This window comes from Panthera onca, chromosome A1, assembly GCF_046562875.1.
Source record: "Panthera onca isolate mPanOnc1 chromosome A1, mPanOnc1 haplotype 2, whole genome shotgun sequence".
Taxonomy (NCBI): domain Eukaryota; kingdom Metazoa; phylum Chordata; class Mammalia; order Carnivora; family Felidae; genus Panthera; species Panthera onca.
In genome coordinates, this window is record NC_138339.1 from 88,420,780 (window position 1) to 88,438,514 (window position 17,735).

At 36.9% G+C, this 17,735-nt stretch overlaps 1 pseudogene; it reads right to left on the reverse strand.

Moving 5' to 3' along the window:
- Window positions 1-16,436: 16,436 nt before the first annotated feature.
- LOC145715502 (small ribosomal subunit protein eS24 pseudogene) lies at window positions 16,437-17,190 on the reverse strand (annotated as a pseudogene).
- Between the last annotated feature and the right edge of the window lie 545 nt (window positions 17,191-17,735).

Consider the following 17,735-nt stretch of genomic DNA (forward strand, 5'->3'; position numbering starts at 1 on the left):
TTATTTCGTTGCTCAAATTTTTCCAGTTTGGCCATTTTTCATTTAGATTTTGTGTTCCTTGACATATGCTTATTATGTTTTTTTTAGTTCTACTTTTCTTTTTTCAGAACTTCCTTGCTTTTTGGGACTATAAGATGCTCCAGGTTCATTCTATATTTCCTGCCCCAGTTCTAGAACAGTATTTCTGCAAGGAGACTTGCTTCCTTTTATTGGAGTGGTATTAAAAACCAAGATCTAGTTTCTACATATACTCATTTCTGCTGCAGTGTCCTTGCTTCTAGATTCTCTTAACTAACAGAACAAGGAAATATATGTGTGTATACTAACCTGGGTATATGTACATATCTATAAATATCTCTATATGTAACCATCTATATATTAAACTGAACATTGTTCATATTGAACTTGCCAACCCTTATCTATTATAATATGGGTCATTCTAGCCTTTTCCCCTTGGTAATCCGCTATTTCTCACTGCAACGATGAGAAACCTGGCTCCCACCATCCATCATCCATTACTTAATTTTTCAATCCAGTATACTGGTATAGTGTTTTCATAATTTTAACCCATACCACCATAGAAAACAACTTGATCAACTAGAATACAGTGCTTATGCATAGTTGTTTTTGCCTTTGGTTTTACAAACTCAGTTCCAAAGTTCCTTAGGTCTGCAACTTATTCCCCAACTGCCTTTAGTGGTAATGTTTCATACATTTGTAGTGCAATTAGATTATGTCGTGGTCTGCATCCCATGGTGGGATCCTTTAACTTCCTGAATGGTATTTTAAAATTTGCGTATATTAAGGTTCATTCTTTGTGCTATAAAGTTCTGTGGGTTTCACCACATGCATGGTATCACATAACTACTATTCCAATAGCATACAGAAGAGTTTCACTACCTTAAAATTCCCTTGTGCTTCTCTTAATCAACCTTCTCTCCTCTCAAACTGCTGGCAACCACTGAGCTTTTCACTATTTGTATAGTTTAGCCCTTTCCAGAAAGTTATGTAAATGGAATCATACAGGTTGCCTTTTCAGAATGAATTCTTTCACTTAACAATATGCATTTAAGATTCATCTTTGTCTTTGCATGGCTTGACAGTTTGTTTCTCTTTATTGTTGAATAGTATTTCATTTTATGGATGTACATCAGTTTCTTTATCCATTAACTATTGAAGGACATCTTGTGGCTTCAACTTCTTTGTGATTATGAATAAACATTCACATACAGATATTTGTATGAACATCAAATCAGTTGAGTAAGAAGAATGGTTTACTGAATTGTATGGCGAGACTATGTTTAGCTTTGTAATAAACTGGCGAGACTATGTTTAGCTTTGTACTAAACTGCCAAACTGATTTCCAAAGTGGCTCTGCCATTTTGTGTTGTGAATTCCTGTTCCACATCTTCACCAGCAATTGATATTGTCAGTGTTTTGGATCTTAGCCATCCTAATCGGTGTTTAGTAGTATTTCATTGCTATTTAATTTGCATTTCAATAGTGACAAATGTTGTTGAGCATCTTCTTATGTGTGTGACATCTGAATATCTTCTTTAGTCCATTCTTCTTTTTAACCTAGCCTTTCCTTAGAAGGAGTGAAATATTATTGACAGAATTTCATGTTTTTTAATTACAGTCATGTTTGAATTTATACTGATCCGTGTTTTCAGAATGTTCCACATTTCTGTCTCACCTTTTGACATAGTATCTTGGATTACTTATGGTAGCCTGATCTCCTTCTTTAATTGTAAATTTGTGTTAGTTTAAATCTCAGAGAGAAATCTTTTTTTTATTGAAGTTTATTTTCTTTGAGAGAGAGAGAGACAAACACGGTGGGAATGGGGAAGGAGCAGGGACAGGGAGAGAGAGAGAATCCCAAGCAGGCTCGACATTGTTAGTGCAGAACCCAGTGTGGGGCTCCAACCCACGAACCAGGAGGTCATGCCCCCAGATGAAATCAAGGATCATATACTTAACAGACTGGGTCCCCCGGGCATCCCTCAGAGGGCAGTCTTATTTCTAAATTCTTTATTTTATTTCATTTTAATTTTTTTAATGCCTATTTATTTTTGAGAGAGAGAGAGAGCATGAGCAGGGGAGGGGCAGAGAGAGAGGGAGACACAGAATCTGAAGCAGGCTCCAGGTGAGCTGTCAGCCTATAGCCCAATGTGGGGCTCTAACCCATGAACCATGAAATCATGACCCCAGCTGAAATCAAGGGTCAGATACTTAACAGATTGAGTCCCCCCGGCGCCCCTCAGAGGGCAATCTTATTTCCAAATTCTTTATTGTAATTTTTTAATGTTTATTTATTTTTGAGGTAGAGAGAGACAGAGTACAAGCAGAGGAGAGACAGAGAAAGAGGGAGACACCAAATCTGAAGCTGGCTCCAGGCTCTGAGCTGTCAGCACACAGCCCAGAATGGGGCTCAAACCCACGAACTGGGAGATCATGATCTGAGCCAAAGTCCAGATGCTTAACCCGACTGAGCCTCCCAGGCACCCCTTCAGAGTCTTAAAGTGAGAGACAGAGACAACTTCATTCGTTCCCTCATAAAAGTCCTATACTTTTCTTTCCCTTAAAAATATCATGTTATTTAGCTATAGTCAAACTTCAAATATTTTAGAACTGGTTGACCTCCTTTTACTATCATAGGCTTCCTTTTACTATCCTAATATTTTCTTTAAAGTTTATTTTAGTGTAGTGGTTCCCAAAATTTGGTGTATATCAGAATCTCAGGCAGGCAAAAAAGAGCACAATAATGTGTGCTTATTAAATTAAAATAGGGCTTAAGTTTTTGTATTTTTATCAAGATCTCTAGGTGTTTTGGATAATGTTTTGATACTACTGGCCAAAGTTTGAGAACGATTGGTTTGGTGTTTGGAGCTGAAGGCCAGTCTAACCCTGAATAGAAAACACACAGTCAGCCTCTTTAGACACTGATATAATTTCAAAAGCCAATGCTACTATCTTGCTATGTCCCCAACCTAATACTTCCATAGGTTTGTTTGCATAATTTTTGTCTAGGGTTGAAATTAAACATCAGTAGAATATTTTTACAGCACAACATACCATGAAAAACTAGTTTATTCTGCAGATTTCACCAAAGAAGCCATTTAAAAACCATCTGGTTATGTTATACCAGTTAAGTTTTTTAAATTTTTAATTTTTTTTAATTTAAAAAAAAATATTTTTAAAAGTTTATTGATTTATTTTGAGAGAGAGCGCACACAAGTAGGGGAGAGGCAGAGAGAGAGAATCCCAAGCAGGCTCCTCACTGTCAGTGCAGGGCCTGATGCAGGACTCAAACTCACAAACTGCAAGATCATGACCTGAGCCACCCAGGTGCCTCTATACCAGTTAAATTAAAACTATTAATAGATGTGCTCCCAAATTTGCATTTTAAGAAGTGCACTATAACATACAGGGTAGATAATCCATACATCTTTGCATATTACTGGTTCACTAACCCTCTCTATGATAAAAATTAAATGGAGTTATTTTTTTTTACAACAAAGCATTAACCAAAAGTAAGACCAGCTTCAACAATGCAGCATTGTATAACTAGAAATTTTATAACTATTTCTCAAATATTTTTTTCTTTAAAACCTCAAGTCTTCACATGGTTTATGTCCTTCCTAAGCTATGGCTAATATTCAATATCACTTAAGAGGCACAATTCCATTCCAAAGAAAAACTTCATCACATCAAAACATTATTTGCATATTCATAAGATTCCACCTTCAGGCACAGACATGAGCTCTTTTTCTTGCAAACTATTATATCAATAGAAATATACAAATAAGCATCAAGAAAAATGCGAATAAGGATATTAAATGAAAAAATGTTCACTCACCAGTGCACAGTTTATCAGGTGGAGAGTATGCTTGCTTGATTACAAAGTAAATTTTAAAGGGAAATAATTGTGCTCATTGTTCATATAAATATATTTAATCACCATTATTACTAATAATTGCTAATACTGATGAGTGTACTTCTGAGCAATTATTTGAATTTGCTAGAAAACATATAACATGACTTTTTGGAAAGTATATTTAAATTTTACCTGAGGGGCTATTTTTTTAATCAAAATAACACACCGAGGCATGGTTGAAAGCACTTTGCTTTTTCAAAGGTCTCTCCAAACTCAATTGTAATCCAGAAATGAGTAGTTTCCCATGAAAATACCAACTGCCGTAGCCTCTTTTGCCAGAAACTAGATTATGCTATTCATTTTACTAGTAACTAATGGTTACTCTTATGAAATAGTTTATTTCCTGAAATTTTTGCTCTGAGGATAATTTTATAATGACTACCAGGCAAATATAAATTTTTTCATCCTTTTAAGAAATTTAAATTCCTCTTCTTAATCTTATTTTCAGTATATTGAGATGTATCTAAAAATCTTTTCCTTAGTCAATCCATATCAGATCAATTCAGTCTTGCCTCCAAGTTAAAAGGGATCTTATTCCTTCCATTTAATACTAATCCTGAAAGCAAGAAATACACAAAAAACAACCAAAATCTTTAATGGCTTTGATTTGTTAATCACTGAAAAATTTCAAATATTCCTACTTAACCCCCACTGAAGCACTAACTGTTACAGTGTGGCATAAGTAAAGCATTTGAGCAAATCCTATTAGTGAAGGAGGACCTTTCTAAATCACTTTTTGTGTTAACACATAACTACTAATTTATGAGTTAGGAACAAAAGAGATCCCCCAGAGTTAAACAGAGAGTTGACCTCCTTAAAAATAATCATGCTATTCCATTTCAACCATTCTCAATTGTCAGTTAGAGGTGAGGTTATGACAATTTCCATAAACTAAGGGTGCCTAAAGTTGTCGCTGGCTTAAGAAACCAAAGACAGCCTGCCGCAGTTTGCAAAAATGCTGAGTTGTGAGGCCCAAGTCATTATTTATGGGTGTCTAGCCTTAGAGCTTCTTTAACCTTCCACTTTAACCTCAGGGGCCACCCAAAGAAGCCGGTTTCAGGGTCAGCAAAGTCCTTTGCTTGTATTTTCATCAGAATTGAGGATCAGTGGGTGGGGATGCCATGCCCCAACCTTGGAATACATTAGAGAGCGAGAACACTTCTGACCGCTTTTGAAGGCAGTTGCCACCAGGTGGTTAACTCGCTCCCTAGCCTCAGAGCACATTGTACTGACTTTATTCTTTATACAGGTTCCTTGTGAAGCAGTGGAGTAATTTTAAAATTCCATTTCTGACCCATAAGACCTTCGGTGATACTGTTCCTGCACCCTGCACAAGCCGCTTTCCCCATTCATGCGCTGCAGGTATGAGTCTATTGTTCACATCTACTAACTAGACGTACAGAAAAGGACTTTCAAGTTTCTCCATTACATATCTAGAACAGTTCTCTCAATCTTAAGTTCTCACATTCATGCTAAGACTTTGATAGATGCAGGCCACAAGTGAGGAAATAGTCTACATTTAACTTAATTAAATTTTTATTGTCATTCTCAAATACTGGTTTTAAAGGAGTTGAATGTACCTGAACTGTAAATATTTTTTTAAATAAAATAACCAACCCAAATGCTATATATGAAGAGAAAAGTATCCAAACCTCTCATATGTATTTCAAAAGAAGCAAAGTCCTCTAATGAGAGTTATTGTTGAAACTGTGTTAGTGTTTAGTTGTTAAACAAAGTCATAACACACTGCAGGTTTTTCCTGTACATCCTACGTTTCTCAGCAAGAATCCACCTTTTTTGTTCAACAACTTTATTCTTAATTCAGAATAGAAAAATGGCTTCACCATTGATAAGTAAATTAAAAGTTAGCTTTAGAGGAACAGTAGCTATTTCACAAATGAAACGGAGAGAGTAATTTTCATACTTGGGTATCAAAAGATAAGGCCCAAGCCTGCCATTTGCTTGCCTAAAATGCAGAAAGTTACTTTATGAATATTAGGACATGAGATTTTAGTACAACTCTAAAAATCGGGTTTTGGAAAACCTGTTTGGGCCTTAGTACCACATAAAAGGGGTTTTTGTATTTTGGTGCCAGAGAAAGAGTGATTAGTTGAAGAGAAAATTAATGATTTCTGAAACAGACTAAGTGTATGTCTTTGTATGTATGTACAAATGTACATATATAGTTATCTGTTACATTAAAAGAAAATATTATTGACATTGATTACTATCCTCACATGCAGATGTGTGGATAAGTGGAGTTTGGTTTGTGGTTACAGTTTTTTTGTAGATTCTGTTTCTATTTGAGTCTTTGCCTCATAGACCCTGTCTGTACCTACGGGCAGAGCATCTGACCACCAACACCAACATCTATGCGTCACCTCCAGGGTGGCCAGATTGGCAGAGAGACCCAAGCATATTCTTCATTCTGATAATCTGCTGTTCTCAAAATGTTCTCTGACTTTGTATATGAAAATATGAAGAAGCTATTTATACTTGTAACTTAAAGGACTAAGATAACCAGATAAGTAGTTTTCCCAAGGGGAAAAAAAGGATTTCAGGGAATTGGTCACTGTTACATATTAAGTGTTTATGTCCCACCCACATTTACAACTTAAAACCCTAACCCCAAATGTGACTGCATTTGTAGATAGGGCTGTTATGGAAGTGATTAAGGTTAGATGAAGTCAGAGTGCAGGCCCTGATCCAATGGGACAGGTGTCCTAATAAGAGGAAAAGACACCAGAGAGCTCTCACTCTCCTCCATGTGAGGACACATCAAGAAGGTGGTTGTCTGCAAGGCAGAAATAAGGTCCTCACCAGAAACCAAACATGCTGGCACAGTATTCTTGGGCTTCCCAGCCTCCAAAACTGTGAGAAAATATATTTCTGTTGTTTAAACCACCCAGTCTATGGTATTTTGCTATGGAAGCCTGAGCAATATGAAGTATCATTCAAAATATATTCCTAGGCACCCTGAGAGACAAGAGAGCAGGAAAGAAAGGAGTAGATTTGATTCAACCAACCTAACTTTATTAACCATTACTTGTCCCATTCACCCTTAAGCAAAGAGGCAGACCAAAGGTCCTTAACTGTAGGTAAAGAAAGCAGAGTTACACCACAAAATGACAAGTCATTTGAAAAGTTCTTTGGAAGTAGGTCTCCGACTTAGGCCTTTGTTATTGAGCTTTCTGACGTTTCTAAGTCTAGAAGGGAAACAAAAAATATTGACATATTTTATACAAATTTACCCTGTAGTTTTTCAAAGTTTTATCGTTTAATTCATGCTTTGTTTTGTGTTGTATTTTCAATAAAGTAATAAGCCTCTTGCGAAGACCTCCTCAACACCAGAGTTAGGACCATTCAGAAAACTTGTGATTCACCTTGTGGGTCTCTACCAACCCATCTCCCAACTGGAATAGCCCTCCTTCTACCGCCTGTGTCATAATTCCTTTACTTTCCTTTGTATGTTCAATGCCTTTGTAAATACTAGTTAAAACCATGTTTTTATTTTGTTTTTAACTCTACAAAAAAAGTATCACATTGTATGTGTTCACCTCAGCTTTTTGTACCAAATTATTTAGGCAATGAGCACTCTTCTTTCATATATTTTGTGAGGTTAAGTGGGGGTAAAGAGTGTTCAAAATATCCTTGCATCTTGGGCCCTTGGTCACATTCCTAATGTTCCTTCAGGCATGGTGATCTTTCCCAGCTCAGCTAACAACCCTGTGTAAGTACAGCTACTCCCAGGCAGAAATGAAAACCATTAGGGAAGAAATTTTGGCACATGAGTTGCAGTTTACCTAGTTTGCCACCAGTTTGCAGAATCTTGGTCGTAGCAGTCAGGTAAACACCCACCTGGTCTGCATATCCATCCATAACAGTGTCTGATGGGAACACTGAAGAAAAACAGCACAATCCTGCGGTTATCTTAAATATAATTTAATACAATATCATTTATAATTCTTCCTATTGCAAGTAATGAAAATTCAACTGAAACTAACTTCAATAGTAAAGAGGATTTATTGGCTCACCTGATTGTAGAGTAATTGTGGGTTTTAGTACTGGTTTGATTCAGTGACTCCAGGATATCAAAACGAAGTCTGTTTTATTTTGTTCTCTCTTCTCTGCCTTCTACATTGTCATCTTCATCCTAAAGATAGTTTCTTTTTTGGGGTGACTGGGTGGCTCAGTCGGTTAAGCATCAGACTTTGGCTCAGGTCATGATCTCATGGTATGTGTGTCTGAGCCCTGTGTCAGGCTCTGTGCTGACAGCTCAGAACCTGGAGCTGGCTTTGGGTTCTAGGTCTCTGTCTCGCTCTCTGCACCTCCCTGCTCTCTCTCTCTCTCTCACTCTCTCTCTCTCAAAAATAAATAAACATTAAAAAAAAATTTTTTTAAAGTTTCTTTTGTGGTGGCAAAATGACTGTAGAAAGAGAGGCTAGCTTTTGGAAGCTACCACAGAAAAGTGAAGAAACTTCTTTCTTAGAAGCACCCAGAAAACCCTATCTCATTCCCTTTCATTTGAATAAGTAAACTCTTTATAATACTTTACTTCTTCCAATATTATTTTCAAAATGCCTATTATTAATTACTTACTAGCCCCAAATAGCTTTTCTTTTTTACATACTTGAACTTGTTGTCTCCAGAAACTGCATTCAGTAATGTATCTGTATGGGTTTTAACTGTTGTAACAGATGTACCGCACCTTTGCAAGGTGTTAATAATAGGGGAAACAGTGAAAGGAGGGGAGGAGTATACTTTTACAATTTTTCTGTAAATATAAAACTGCTCTAAAAATTAAATCTATTTTTTTAATGTTTATTTATTTTTGAGAGAGAGAGAACAAGCCGGGGGAGGGGCAGAAAGAAAGGGAGACACAGAATCCCAAGCAGGCTCCGGGCTCTGGGCTGTCAGCACAGAGCCTGACGTAGGGCTCAAACCCATGAACCACGAGATCATGACCTGAGCTGAAGTGGGACACCCAACTGACTGAGCCACCCAGGTGCCCCTAAAGCCTATTTTTAAAAAGTGTGTTCAGAATCCTCTGATCACTGGCCTTTGTGTTCTGCACACAGTGGATGTTATAGAATTCTATTTTCCACTGTCTGCTTTGGCATGAATTTCTAAATTTATTCCTAACTACCCCCCCCCCTTTCCCACCTTGGACAGCAAGATAGATATCATACTTCCTATAGAGCAGTATTGAATATCCTCCCAAGTTATGCCAATATGGGGTTAAAATGCATTACTCTTTCATTTCTAACATCAATAATTATCAATGAGACTGACAAATACACAATCTAATAAGGGATGTGTTTGAATTATCTCTCTTCCGATATTTTCTGAATATAATGATTGGTCCAAAATAAAGACTCATGGAAAGAATGAAGAATACATCCAAATATTTGTAAATAATTCTTTGATTATTTTTCCATTGTTTTAGCTTTGCATATTCGAAGAATGTGGCATTTATATTTATTTTTAGTTGGAATATTTTTTAAGTAGAAGAATATCAATATCCTAGGGTAAAAATAGCTCTAGCTGAGAGCAAAGACTTCTGGGTGCTATGTAGTGCAGAGCCAATACAGTTATCATAAATTTTACTTCTAACAAAAGACATCAGGGTTAACAAAATTGTTTAATTTGCTTAGGCAGGATGAACCTTGTGCCTCTGCAAATTATTTCATGAGCTTTGTGTTGAATAATGCTCTAGAGAGATACTTTTTTTCTCCATTTATACCCGAGTAGGAGTTAGCTTCTAGTTTATTTCAAGTACATAATATATGTGAAAAAGTGCTTGCAAATTAGAGGAATTATTGTAACACAAGTCTGCCTTAAGACATACGGGCTCTCAAGTTAAACAGGAATTACGTGCTTTAGCTAACAGATTTATGGAATGTAATGAAATTTTGCTACTGGGTAGTAAGAATAGACTGTGTAGTCTATTTCAATGGGGAATCAGAAAAAGTAAGTAGGAGACAGTGTTGAGAAAGAACAATGAAGTAGGAATCAGAAGCCCTATATGACCTTGAGCACTTGACTTCTCTAAACCTTAGTTTTTTAATCTGTAAAGTAGTAATTCTAAGCCATATTATTATTAAGATCAAATTATATAACAGATGTGAATGTGTTTTCTGCCTTTCAAAGAAGAGTATTAATTTAAATGTTATATATTAATTTAAAATGTTACTATATAAGAGGGAGGGGCTATTCCACTAAATCATGCAAAATAAAGTAAAAGGAATATTCTTTGGGTATATACTTTGGGTAAACTGTGTTATTTTTAAAAAGTCCTCACTAAGAGTCTCTATAAACCCATGTCAATGTTCTGAAAACTGTCTTAGGCAAAGTGTATGGAGCAAAGCTCAACCCATGAGAATCACCCGATTGTAGTAAAAATACCAATGCCAGGATCCCATCCACCATGTGTATTTAACAACAACTAATAAAGTTCACATATAATTTTGAGGAAAATCTTCATTTAAGAATCACTGGTCTAGAGCACAGGTCAGCAGACTTTTCTGTAACATCTAAATATTTTAGCTTTTGTGGGCACATGAAGTATCTGTTTCATATTCTTTGTCGTTATTTATTTATTTTTTAAAGAAACCCTTAAAAATGTAAAGAACTTTTTTTTCTTTTTAAATTTTTATCTAAATTCTATTTAGTTAAAATACAATGCAATATTGGTTTTAGGAGTAGAATTCAGTGATTAATCACTTACATACAACACCCAGTGCCCATCACAAGTGCCCTCCTTAATACCCATTACCCATCTAGCCCAGCTGCCACCCGCCTCCCTCCATCAACCCCTCAGTTTGTTCTCTATCCTTAAGTAAAGAACATTTTTAACTCCCCAGCCATACAAAACAAGCCTGGGGCTGAATGAGATTTTAGGGAATGTATGAGCTCACATCATAGTTTGTAAATTAGTACATGATACATATATAATGTATTGTAACTATATGGATGATTGTCCTTTTCATTAATATGAAATCCTTAAGTGTAGAGCCTTGTTTTGTTCATTTTTATATTCCTGGGACCTAGCACATTTCCTGGCATATCATAGTTACTAACTGCTGGATGGATGAATGGAAGAGAAAAGGTCTATTAAAAAGATTAATATTAGAGACTCTAGCATTTGCAAAATCTATCCAATGTTAAGAGAGAGTTTCCCAATTAATTTCATCACTACAAAAAGGAAATAAATAAGGAAACAAACAAATACCAAAAACCCTATATCTCACGAAACTCTACAGGCTTAATATTAATATTTGTTGACAATGACTGTGTTAAACAGATTTTGGCAAATAATTCATTTTATTTGTTATTTGGAAGAAATGTGGTCCTGATTTTGTGGAACTTCCAGTAAGATGGAGTTTCATTTCTTAGTTACAGTATCATTTTGGCCTCTAGCATGAGTGATGTACTTAAGGCTCTGGATTAGTACTGGTTATATTAGCTTAACTAAGTCTTCAAATGTGACTAACAGTGACTGCATTGCTTAATTCAAAGCTGTTGATACTGAGAATGTGAACATGGTGGTGAAGGATGACAAATTACAGTGGGTTCATAGTCATCTAATTACCTTAAAGTAGGTCTACAACATTTAAAAAAAACTTATCTTCCGGTTTTATCAAAGTATAACTGACAAATAAAACTAAGTATATTTACAGTGTACAACATGATGTTTTAGTGTATGTATACATTGTGAAATGGTTAGCACAAGCAAGCTAATTAACATATTCATCACTTCACGTAGTTATTTTTGTGTGTGTGGTGAGAACATTTAAGATCTTAGCAAAATTCAAGTGACAATATGATCATTGTTAAACTATAGTCATTATGGTATAAGCTAGATCTTCAGAACTTATTCATCCTGCATAACTGAAACTTTGAACCCTTTGGCTAACATCTCCCCATTTCCCCTACCCTTCACAACCACCATTCTACTGTCTGTTTCTGAACGTTCAACTTGTTTAGATTCTACATACATGTGACATCATACAGTGTTTGTCTTTCTGTGTTTCTTTCATCTATCACAGTACCCTCCAGGTTCATTCATGTTGTCACAAATGACTGGATTTCTTTCTTTTTTTAAGGCTGAATAATATTCCATAGTATGTATATGTCACATTTTCTTTATCCATTCATCTGTAGGTAGCTGTTTAGTTTATTTCTGTATCACAGCTAATGTGAATAATACTACAATGAACATGAGAGTGCAGATAATATCTCTTCTGGCTACTGATTGTATTTCCTTTGGATATATACCTAGAAATGGGATTGCTTCATTGTATGGTAGTTCTATTTTTAATTTTTTTGAGGAACCTTCATACTGTTTTCTACAAGATGAGTACCAATTCTCATTCCTACCAACAGTGAATAGGGTTCTTTTTTCTTCACATCCTTGCCAACATTTGTTCTTTTGTCTTTTTGATAGTACCCATTTTAGTGGGTGTGAGGCGATGTCTCATTGTGGTTTTGATTTGCATTTCCCTGATGATGAACAATCTTCCATATACCTGTTGACCATTTGTGTGTCTTCATTTGAGAATGTCTATTCACTTTTTTGCTCACTTTTTAAATGGATTACTAGGGGTTTTTGTTGTTGTTGTTGTTCTTGAATTGTATGCATTCCTTATATATTTTGGACTTTAACACCTTATCAGATGTATGGATTGCAAGTATTTTTCCCCATTCAGTGCGATGCCTTTTCACTTTGTTGACTGTTTCTTTTGCTGTGCAGAGGCTTTTAACCATTTGTCAATTTTTTTTTTTTATTTTGTTGCCTGTGCTTTAGGAATCATATCGAAAAAAATCATTGCCCAGAAAATAGATTTGTTTTATGTAGTTCTGCCTCTTGGCCTTCTGGATATAAAGATCTGATATCTTATTTCAGATCGAACGGAGCGTCCACCCTCTTGATCTGATTACTCCTTTGGCTGCTTTCTCAACTGAGGTGCAGTCTTCCTTAGTAAATCTTTGGTTGTTTTTTAGCTAACATTGCCTAGATTTCCCTTTACAACAGCTTACTCCATCTCATAGGCCAACATTTATCTGGGCACTTGACTACCACTCCTTAATTCAAGTGAACCTTTCTTTCTGAATTACTGCAGTAGACTTCAATTTCCTACTTCCAAGGTCAACTGCACAGATTTGTCATATGCCTCTAATATGCCATGTTTATCCTGACTCAAGGCGGCTCCCCCATCTCAAATGTCCCCTGATGCTTAATAGTATCAGTTCAGGCATTGATAATATTGAACTTTACCTGAGCCTTCTACTCCTAGAAAAAGATACAATAAATCCCCCAACTCCAATTCTTTTGTGCTCCAGGAAAAGGCTTACTGCAAAGAGCCAGTCTTCTCCTTCTTAGACGCCTTCCTTGTTTACCTATGACAAGGCTAGAGACAGACCCTCCTCTTCTTGATCTTTGCTTCTTAAATGACTAGCTGAACTGTGTGTCCCCACTGGCCAATCTGTACAAAATGCTTCACTTGACAAACTTTAGTCAGGCTTCTCTTCTTCTGCTATATGCCTGAACTTTGCCTCACCCTTGGGCTTTGGGGCAAAACAACCCTCCTTAACAACTTCTCCACATGATCAGCTGATTGTAAGAAAAGACCTTCCCTGATAATTGTCTGGTGATACTTAACTCATCCCACTATCCCATACCTGATTCCTTCTAGCTTTTTCCCCCATCCCTATAAAAAGAAAAAAAATACTGCATGAACTTTAAGATCTTATAGTCTACATATTCTCCCTATTGCAACAGTCACCTTCCCCTGATTGCAATAACCCTTTTGAATAAAATCTACTCCAAAAAGCTTTCCTATCCCTAAGATTAGGTTAGACACTCCCCACAGGGATTCTAAAACATTATGTCCTTATCCTAATTAGAGCACTCATCACAGTGAGGAACAGGGTTGTATTCTTGCCTCCATTCTTCACTAGAATGTGAGCTTCCTGAGGGCAGTCACTATGCCCTGTTTACCTTATAGCCCTGGTCCCTTGTAGAGTTTTAGAATGTTTTAGAGGTGTACTTAAGTCTTAAGTTCTTAATTACTTAAACTTCCCTGTGAAGATGGACAACTGATCTAAGAATCCATTTCTGACCATCATTTCCATGGATGAATGAATTGGGACAAGAGAAGAGAGGTCACAATGGAGATTATTCTTCTACTTCTGCATACGAATAACATTCACATCCAGAAGGGGTGATTTAGATTAGATAAAGGTTTGCCACCCTCCACTGTGTCCCTTATAAAACTATGTGGGAAAGCAATTTTGATTATTGTTGTAGAGGCCATCAGTTCTAGAAAAATATCCCAAAAGAAAATGGGTTTTTTTATTCCTTCTGGCTCAAAATAGTGACTTATACACTTCTGGAGATGGAAGGAATACCAGCTTCAATTTATCAAACACATAAAATGTTAACTGTGCCATTTTATTGAAAGTTTATGACATACATCACTAAGATATGATTTATATTATACCAGAAATGCTGCTTCCTCATTCCCCACTCCAGTCAAGAGATCTAACCTACCCTCAAGGACTCCAGCTGAAAGCTTCAAGGTAGATAATAAAGGCGGCTGGTTCCTATATTCAGAAATAGTCCCTGACCTGAGTCACAATGTCTTTAGAATGCCAAATTTTGTTTTGTTTGCTTGTTTTTGTCAAGAGTGTTGTGTTCCTGTTATTTGATTCCTTGCCTAAATTCCTGATCCATTTTTAATCTTAATTAGATCCCTGACTTTCTGGTACTCAAAACATTTGCCGGGGAACCTGTCTGGTCCATCTCAGCTCTTTGTGGCAACTTAGTCTATGTCAAGTTTCACTGTCTGAGCCCTGAGACACTACCCATCAATTTCCAGTCTGTCCATGAACCTCTGATCTATAGTTAATTCTGAACCTGATGATGGTTTTGCTCCAACTCATACTGACGCACTGCATGCTGCTCTGCTTCTCCTTAGAAGGCCCTGCCATGCTCACTATGGCTCTCTGTTGGCCACTTGTCTTGTACTTTTGCATGCCGCTGCCCAATTCTAGAATTATACCATATAGTTCAGCAAACATCTGGAAACGATCCACCTATTTTAATTAGCTTAAACACAATGAAAGTAATAAATGTACACAGTTTTAAAAGTCATTTTCCTGACCTCCCTCCTGTAGACCTCCATTTTCTTGCTCTACTCTAGAGCCATGCCTCAGTTACCTTTCTAGGACTGCTCTTCTGATCAATTCCATGTGTTTTGAATCAATTATCTTCTTTCTGGGTTACTTTCTCATTTAGATGCAGCACACTGTCTAGTATCTTTTTTCCTCTCCCATTTTTTTTCTTTAATATTAAGATTCTCTTTTAATCAACGTTATATATGTCCCCACTGTACAAAGAATAATAGTTTTATAGACATGTTAAGAAAAACCACAGTCTCCTTGTTTGGGATCCCTAGATAACAGGGTTCAAGGGAAAAACTTATATTCTATATATTTTTTTGTAATGCAATCCTAGGAATCTAGTAGGAAAAAATAAAGTAAAGGAGTGAAACATGAGGAATGATTAGCAGGGTGTTCATTACCTAGCGGGTCTTGGCTTTGTGGTAAGTGCAGCAGATTGCTTGGCCTTATGGGATTGTCTTCAGAGAAGTCATAGGAATAATGAAGAAGTTATCTTACAGTTCTTGTCAAAGAATGGTCAAGTTTACTTCACTAAATATCAACTCCTCAGCATTTTCAGATTGTGCCATCTAGTCTGTCCAAGCAGCTACTGGGGAAGCCAGAATCTAGGAATGCAGTGGTAACATCCAAAGTTTAAGCCACAGAGCACACAGTCAGCCCGTGAGTGGTTCTATGCTAATGGCACTTGCCTACTAGCAAGCTGCACTTTGCAAGACCTACGAAGCAATAAGCTTCTGAGGGCACATGGGTACTGGGTAGATCCAGTGGATTCTTGCACTTCATTGGCACCAGAGATGAGCCCAGGGGAAGGAGATAAAAGGCTCTTTTAAGGCATGAGGCAAGGAACTTTGGGGGTTACTTCTTTGTGCAACACAAGGAACCAGGAGTGAACACTGAACCAGTCCTCAGAAGTGGATTAGGCAGAATGCCACAATGACATGATTCTTGTCATGGAGCTCACCAGGCACTTCCCCATCATCATCAAAACCTTTTCTCTGTGGCCTGTAATGATACATATGACATCAGGTGATCTAACTGAAGCATCAGCAGTAGCATCAAGCAGATTGCTGGTGATCTATCTCATGCCTGCATCCTAGCCTCTCTGTTGCTTCTCACAAAATGCAACCTCTTTTACCTTTCCAAGCTGATTATTTTATTTATTCATTCGTTCGTTCGTTCGTTCATTCATTCATTCATTCATTCATTCATAAGTGTTTATTTTTGAGAGAGAAGAGACCACAAGCAGGGGAGGGGCAGAGAGAGAGGATGACAGAGGATCTGAAGGAGGCTCTGTGCTGACAACTGCTAGATAGCAGTGGGGCTCAAACTCATGAACGCCAAGATCATGACCTGAGCTGAAGTCAGATGCTCAGTTGACTGAACCACCCAGGTGTCCCTTTTTGTTTACTCTAAAATTCTTGGTTTATAAATCCCCTCATAAAAAAACCTTCACAGTCGCCACAGAGAAAGTCACTGCAGAATCTTTTACTCCTCTGTTGCCCAGTCTCTAACTCACTTTTTGCCAGCACCAGCATTGGCTTTTGCAGTTCCCCTGATTTTCTTCATTCTGTTCTTGCATTCCTTTTGCTGTTTTCTTGAGATCTTTTTCTTCTTATATAGTCCTTGCAAGTCTGTGGGGTTTTTTTTTTGGTTGTTTGTTTTGTTTTTTTACCAAGGAACCATATAAATCATGCCAAAACCAGTTGTCTTGCCATCACCAACATGGGTTCTGAATCCAGATACAAAGATAACATCTCATATGGTCTTGTAAATTTTGACTGGTTTTTCCCAAATTTCTATCTTAGGTACTGTTGACTTTCCAGGATGAAGAATATCAATGGCTGAAGTAGTTTCTGCTGAAGTAGTCAGTTGGTTGTGAACTTCCTGGTCTGAATAGTTACCATGTCATTCATGATGGCAGCCAAGCTTCAAGCAGCCAGGGAGAAAAGGACTTAAGCTGATTAATTTAGTGTTTCCTTGCATTGTCTCTAAATGATACTGTTGAAATGCCAACTTCTGATTTTTAGTTTGGGCATTTTCTCTTAAATTCCCACTGAAAAAGATGAAGATTTAATTTTCTCTCTACCCCGGCTTATATCACATGAAAGCACCCTTCAAACCTTTATTTCCCAACCCCCATTCTGCCAATACAATGTAATTTTGGTTAAAACAACAATGTTTACCTTATCATTTAAATACTATTGGGGGAGTGAGACCTCCAGAATGGCAGAGTTAAGGACCTCTGAAAATTCACTCCTCTCTAAGAGTAGTGAGAGCATAGGCAAAAATTATCAAAATCAACTTTTTTAGAACTTTGAAAGTTAATTTGAAAGAATCCAAGGAGTTTTTATTCGAGAAAAACTGCTGAAACTTGGTTAGAACAGTGTATTTTAACTTGCCCTATTCCCATCCTTATCTTGACAGCTCCACAGTATCCTTGAAAACCAGCAGCCTAGCAGACACTGAAGGGGGCTGACCAGGTTTGAAGCTCCTTAAAATGTTCCATTCCCCCAAAATTGTCACTATTTGACAAATCTGGAATTTGCTAGAAAAATCCTTACTCATAGGACTTGTCATTATTTGACTAGACTTTGAGCTTGTTCAAGCAATCACA